This window comes from Pinus tabuliformis, chromosome 9 (assembly GCF_031772625.1).
Source record: "Pinus tabuliformis cultivar Carrire ecotype Pingquan chromosome 9, CPIR1, whole genome shotgun sequence".
NCBI classification, from domain to species: domain Eukaryota; kingdom Viridiplantae; phylum Streptophyta; class Pinopsida; order Pinales; family Pinaceae; genus Pinus; species Pinus tabuliformis.
Window position 1 is genome coordinate 2,021,063,731 of NC_142307.1, and position 7,254 is coordinate 2,021,070,984.

Here is a 7,254-nt window from a genome sequence, read left to right on the forward strand (position 1 = left end):
CGTTCCCCTCCGCTACATAATTGAAAAAACGATGATTAAAAAAAAAAAAAACCCAACTTAGAATTAAGATTTTTTGAAAATTATTCAACAAAAAGTTAATGGTGTATTTGCTCCCATGTCTATAAAACTCTTGTTTTCCAACGAAACACGTTATGCATCTACCTTTTGGTTTTTCCAAGTTAGGTAGGCAATCAACCATCTTAAACCTCCTTAGAATAGAAAGGTCTGGAAAAATACTCTTTGATATCAAAATCTCTACTGTCAACCAGTTTTTTCCAACTGTTTCTGCTATAATGACAGCACTAAATGCCGAATCCCTGTCACTGGGAAAAAAACAAAAACACACTGATTGCAGGCAAGACAAACCGCTGTTCTAGTAAAGTCAGTCAACCATTTCTTTTAAAGCGTTGCCGCTATAATGATCCACCACCAAATACCGAATCACACTGATTTGCAGACAAAACAAACCTCTGTTGTAGTCAAGTGAAACTTCGCCAATCCAATCATCTCATAAACTAAATTTCCTATCATGGAAATCAGTGATTCTTGGTGCTTCACTGCCTTGTGATTCATGTCATTCCAAATTTCACTACTACAATCATGTCTTATAATCCGTGTTTTGTTGCACTGTGGTTACCTACAGTGTCATTATGTTCGGTCCTTTTTCCTAGTATTCTCATACCACTCCAATCCTGAGTATTCCATGATACCAATTCTGGGCAGTGGGCAAGATTATGTATGTTTGAGAGTTGCTTCATACATAATATTTTTAATTAAAAAAAAAAAATCCGTCTTTACGACTTAATTCATTCACATATATTCACCTATGTTATCTCTTCTGAGATACCTAATCAATGAGAATTAATTCATTCACACCACCTATGTTATCTCTTCTGAGATACCTAATCAATGAAAAACATCTAGCATATAGCCATCCAGATTGTGCCGAATGATCTTTAACACTACTGAACTGATCAGTCTTGACTAGGTAGGCCTACGACCACTCCCAGCAGCATTGATCTATCCATTTCTTTCATCTATTAGAACATGCAGAAATTAGTTTTAATGGCATTAGGTTCGGTTGAGCGAAAGTTGAGACTCGAGCAGCAGGGTGGAGAGGGATTCGCTTCGTCTCAAGCCCTTGCTTGCCCTGGGTAGATGAGGTTGGACTAACCATCAAATTTATGGGGATCGATTTTTTTGGGACACTCAAGATAATGGTAAAGATTTGATAAGAATTTGGAAATTTATTATAGTTGGTTTTGGTGTAATGAAAAAACTTAGCATAATTTTGATGTAATGAAAAATTTAACATGACATTAAAGCCTTGGTCCATATGCGATTTCTCAGAGCCAGGCTGAGGGGAAATGTTGGACTAAAGGTACACATATCGGAATCTATCGTGTCTAGTTACAATAACTACCGAGAAAGATGGACTAACTACCATTCAAAATAATAGTTTGGAAATTTACCAACTCAAAATAATGATAAAGATTTAGAAATTTAATAATGCTTTTTAGTTTTGGTATAATATAACTTTACGGATCATTATCATATGATGAAGCGAGGAGAAAAGTTCCCCATCCGCCTTTCATGCAATAACGGGCTAAGTACCTGGACAAGGAGAACTTGAAAGTAACTCTTGTTCGCGTGCTGCAAATGCCTGCGCCTAATGGCCGGCTGAGGAGCACCTGACGGATAACCCACACCCCACGCTTGTTCTCCCTTTTGCAACCCTATTCTCTCCCCCATAATTAACCTATGTGGCCCCCTTCTTGCTATCTATGTCCCTACTCGGCTCTGTGCTGGTCTCACATCCCTTTGCTGTCTGTCTGTCTCCCTGTTGTTTGCATATATGCGATATATTCTCTGTGGATTCATGTTCAGACTGTGCCTGGATTAATAGGCATACTCTAGATTGCACCGAGAGTAGCCTATTCACCACCTTAAATTTCGTTTGTCTTATTTTCCGTACTATCCAGGTTCACATATTTCCATACTATTCTCCTTGATAGATACCCACAGGCCTAAATATTTTATTTTTTGGAGAGGATTTCTTATTGCATTGTGGAATTTTAATAGAGTAACATTTATAATTTTAACAAAATTTTCTAGATTTTTGACTAAATTTTAAGTAAAATTAATTGGATAAATGCATCTTTCTAATGTATTGGGTTTTCTAGAATTATGTCTTAGAGAAATGTATGTTCTTTTGTGATTTAGTAATGTCTGTAATTGTAACTAAATAGAACCATCTTCATCATGTTTTGAACTAGGCTTTTGATGCTACAACCAAGTGGGAGACATGGAAGACCGAGTTAATCTTGGAGTGGGTCAAAAGAGCTAATTGATATGAAACTTATTCAATGTATTGGGGTTCTCACAAGGTCCATAGAATTTTGGCATTGGCTTTTGGGTTTCCTTGTCTTTGAGAGAGGTTTTCTTATAAGATTGGAGGCAAGTGAACAATAGATTCCTTTCTTCAAAATAACAATGTTCCATGGGAATGCATCCCTTAAGGTGGGGGGTGCACCCCCCATTTCCCATGCTCTAAGGATGGGTGAACACCTGGGGAAATGTTTTCTCACACTCCCCTTTGCGAAAAACTTTAGGAAACACATGGGGAAACATTTTCCTAGTGTGGGGAATGTATTTGCCCAAATAGGGAATGTTTGAGTGGGCCCCTCCCCAAGAAGGGGGACGATTGTGTGCTCCCCCCATTTTTTTGTCTAACAACCCATGAAGATAGAAAAAAGAAGAGATTTGAGGAATCTAAGACCTTGGTAATTACTAATAATATTAAATTCTTAAAGTAAAATCAACATTCTCCTTTAATCATACTTCATATGGAGAAAGTAAAATTTCATACCCCATTTATAATTCAGTAGAATTAATAGTTTTCATGATTTTAGGATTGGTAGAATTATAACATTTCCACTAGATTGCACAATGATGAATTTGAATGCATGAATTGTTATTGTTGAGATTTTATCATTATTGTTTTTATATTTTGTAATTTTACACATGGGGACCCCTATGCTAGGGACCTCGACATCCCCTCGACCCCTCTAACTTTTCCTAAAATTTAGGGGTGCTCCTAGACATTCCCTTTGTGCATCTCCCCATTCTAGCATTCCTTGGACCCAAAAACTTTGTGAAACATATCAAAATAATGCTTAGAGTGATGTTGATTAATATATTGCTTTATTTGTTTTTGATCCAAAACAATATTGTCCTTAACTATGTGGAGAATGACTACATTAGTGTTAAGTGTACAACCCACTTTTTGAATCTGGATGTGCCTAATAAATATGAGGTAATTGAAGGAGATTTTTGGCCTTAGACAAACTCATATTGTGCATTTTATTAGCTCTCTAATTAGTGGTGTTGCACCACCATTTTCCAAGGGGTAACCATTGAACACATTGTTTTTATTAGTCTGTTACAAAACATCTTAAGTAGGTTTCCAAGAATTTGTTGATCACCTCGGTTTGATCATCCATTTGGGGATGATATGTTATGGTCATGTTCAATTGTGTGCCTTGTAGTTTAAAAGACTCATGCTATAATTTGCTAGTGAGAGTAAGATCATGATTTGATATAATGGAAGTCGGCATGCCATGTAACTTAAAAATGTGATATATGAAGACATGGGAAACTATGGAAAGCGTAAATGGGTGTGGTTAGGAAAAAAACTGAACATGTTTATAAAGGCACTTGACTACCACCTTGATGACCAATTTGTTGTTGACTTTTGTATGGCTCACTATAAAAGCATGAAAATGTCAATGTATATAGTGCTTAGGATAGGTAGTGGCTACAATTGCTTTGGAGTCTTCACTAACTCACTCTTGTTCCTTTTGTAAGCTTCACATTTAGCTATAAATGTATGGATGTCCTTTTTCAAGATTTCCTAAAGAAAGACTACTTCACTCACTTGTAGTCTTTTTGAAATCCGGAGTGACCTCAATCCATCTCATCTAACACCCTTTGTTTTAAAGTAAAATTTTGCACTAAAAGAATATGCTCTTTGTATTGCAAGGTATCTTGCCACCAAATATAATCCATAGGGGGTTGGGGTATTCTAAACTATTTAGGCGAGTTTATTGGACATTGGATAGAGGAATAACTTCAAACCTCATTACATATTGGGGGGGTGGGGGAGGAGGCAACTCAATTAGTTAATTCGAAGTTCGTGAAATCGTGGAAACAAGGAAACCTAGGTTCAAATCCCCCTTGTAGCGAGCCCAGTTTACAGATTGGAGGACAGGTCGTAAACCCCCAGAGGTTTACTAGTAGTTATGTGTTAGGTGAGTTAGGTGAGTTGTTGGGTTCCTCTAGGATAAAAGAAAATTCAAACCTCATTACACTTTTAAAAGCACTCATATATACAAATTATTGGGACTCTTTGTTTCCTTTTCCAAATGTCCAACGTCTCTTCCTATTCTAGCTCTTCATATATCTCCCATTCTAGATATTATAAAATATTTACAATCTACCAAAGCCCTAAGGATTAGTTGTCTGACATCTCTACTCTTAATCTAAAGGGGTATGTGAGGATTATACAGAGAGATGAAGGAAAACTATGAATGGTTGAATGTTCTCTCTTAATATAGTGGTTTTGGGACGAACACAAACTAAATGGCTAGTAGAAGTTGATTTCTTCTACTAAATGGTGGTTTAAGGATGTGCACAAACTAACTTGTGTTGATGGACTATGGCTTTGTCTATATCTTTGAACTAGGTACTTTAATATTACAATGGGAAATAATGTAATGAGTAGATTCAAAGGATTTTTCACTTACTATATCTAATGCTTTGTCTCTATCTACTTTCTGTTGTTTCTTGTCTTCGATCTTTTCCCAATGGATCTTGCATGTATTTTCCTCATGTTCATTTCTACCACAATGGTCACTATGGAGATCATATCTCTTTCTTATTTTATTTATTTCTCCTCTAGATTAGTCATTTGATTGATTATTTCCATTTTTTAGCAAGGAATATGGTTTCTCCAATGGGTTTGGCTATATTCTTCCTTCCAAAATATTTTTCAAATTTTGCTACTTTTCCATGAGAGAGTCAAATATTATGGACTTCATTTGGCCACTAGCTTGTATAGATTCAATATAGTTAGAGAATGTAGGGTAGAGGGCCTTAATGAAGGTCATGAGAGGAATGTCTATCTTCACTCTAGAGGTATCTATGTCATGCATAATGGCTTTAATCTTAGATACTAAAATCATGGGATCATCATTCTTCAACTCTAGGTTGAAGAGCTCCATGAGTAGTTTCACAAGTTTTAGTTCTAAGTGAGAGTGATGCGGGTTTTTTAATTTCTTTAAGGCTCCATATGAATCATTAATTTTAGAAATATGACAACTCACCTCTTAACTTATTGTCACATAAATCAAGGTATATGATTTCTTATCATTCTTCTTCCAAATGGCCAACTCCTTAGTTAAAGTAGGATTGGTAGGTCCACTAAGATTCTGCTACACCTCTCCTTCATATATTCCATCCAATAAAACATTATAAATTAATGTGTTTTTGATCTTTCTGGCCGAGTATGGGTCTTTTTATTTTGCTACTCATTACCACGACAATAATAGAGATGAGAGAATGCATACAACTATAGGAATGTGGAGAATCTTGTTCTTTCCATAATAAATTAGATTTTCTAACTTGGAGAGCCAATTCAATCAAGAAGAGCCCAAACTTTATAGGAATAATAAAGCTTAATCATAGTTGTTTCCACACTAAATATTGTTAATCAAACTCCTATGAAAGAATCCATTCTACCTAAAAAATAGATCATTAGGAATATTTCCATACAATTGTAGCCATTAATAGGACTCCCATTACCTCCAAAACATTTCTTTTTGATAAAAATCAATTCACTACAAAAAGATATCAATATGTCTTTTTGGTGTCATCGATTTGTAGAAGAGGTTGATATGTGTTTGGAGTTGTAGTTATTTCAACTAATGACACTAGTTGTAAATCATTTGAATCTCCTTTCTAAGTATTATCCTCTCCTTTGCAATATAGAGGAATCAATTTTTCTTCAAGGAGAATAGCTCTACCCCACATTACCATGATACAAGTAAGCCATGATCATGATCCCCATCGTTTTCATCAATAACATAACTATTAGAGTGACATAAAACATAAGAACCAGTGCAAATCAAGCCCTAAAAACCATTTTTATCTCCTTTAGGTGCCATCAGAGTCATCGTATCACAATTTTATTTTAGATACTCAAGGGAATTAAGATGCCACTACATGTTCAAGACATTGTGGGATAACTAGTTCATTTTCCATAGATGGCATAGAGGAAAGAATGTTTTGACAAATTTAAGCAGGTTTAAGGTGCATAATAAGAAGAGAGTCTGCATAATACTAAGGTATTAGATGACACATGATAATATAATGGAAAATAAAGATATGATTCTATGGTTTCCCACCTATAGGTAGAGAAAAGGTTATGGAAATAGAGAGACCCAAATTAGTTAATGACAAATCTCAAAGATTAGACATGTAAAGAATATGGTAGAGAGATAGTCCAATAAAGAATGAAGCAAATCTTAGAGTTACAACTAGATTTGATACCACTATTGTGTTAGAGTTAATGGGAGAAATGTATTGTTCCAATGCATTCTTCTATATTAGGATAGTTCCAATGTAGTCTTCTAGAAAAATTTTGAGACTTCTGTGATCATTATCTTGTTTCAAGTAGCTTTCTGGATCCATCACATATCATGAACAATTGTATATCGACATTTCAAACCAACAATTGTGGTTCATCTTCAGGATGAAGAAATGTGGAGAACTGATCCAACCAAGGGCATTAATAAATAGGAGAAGGTAGGTAAGAAAATAACTGACAGCGAAACCTAAAAGGTAAAAATGTTAAATTTTAAGATATGCTATTTAATATGGAATGGATGGGCCGTGATAAAGATTTTTTTTTAAAGGGGTTATATATATTTTATAAATGTTTAATTATAATATTTTAAAATAATAATTAATTATGATGTTTTTATTGTTAATTATGAAATTTTTAAGGTGATAATTACTTCTTCTTTTTTTCTCTGCAAATACTAACTTCTATTAACTGTAAGGCAAAATATTTTTACATAGTGTCGAGGCTTGGAAGCACTCGACAGAACATAACTGCCCCTTTACAGACATAAGCTGGGGAAACCAGTTACAAAGATCAAGAAACCAGATAACAGACATAAAGAGAGACATGTG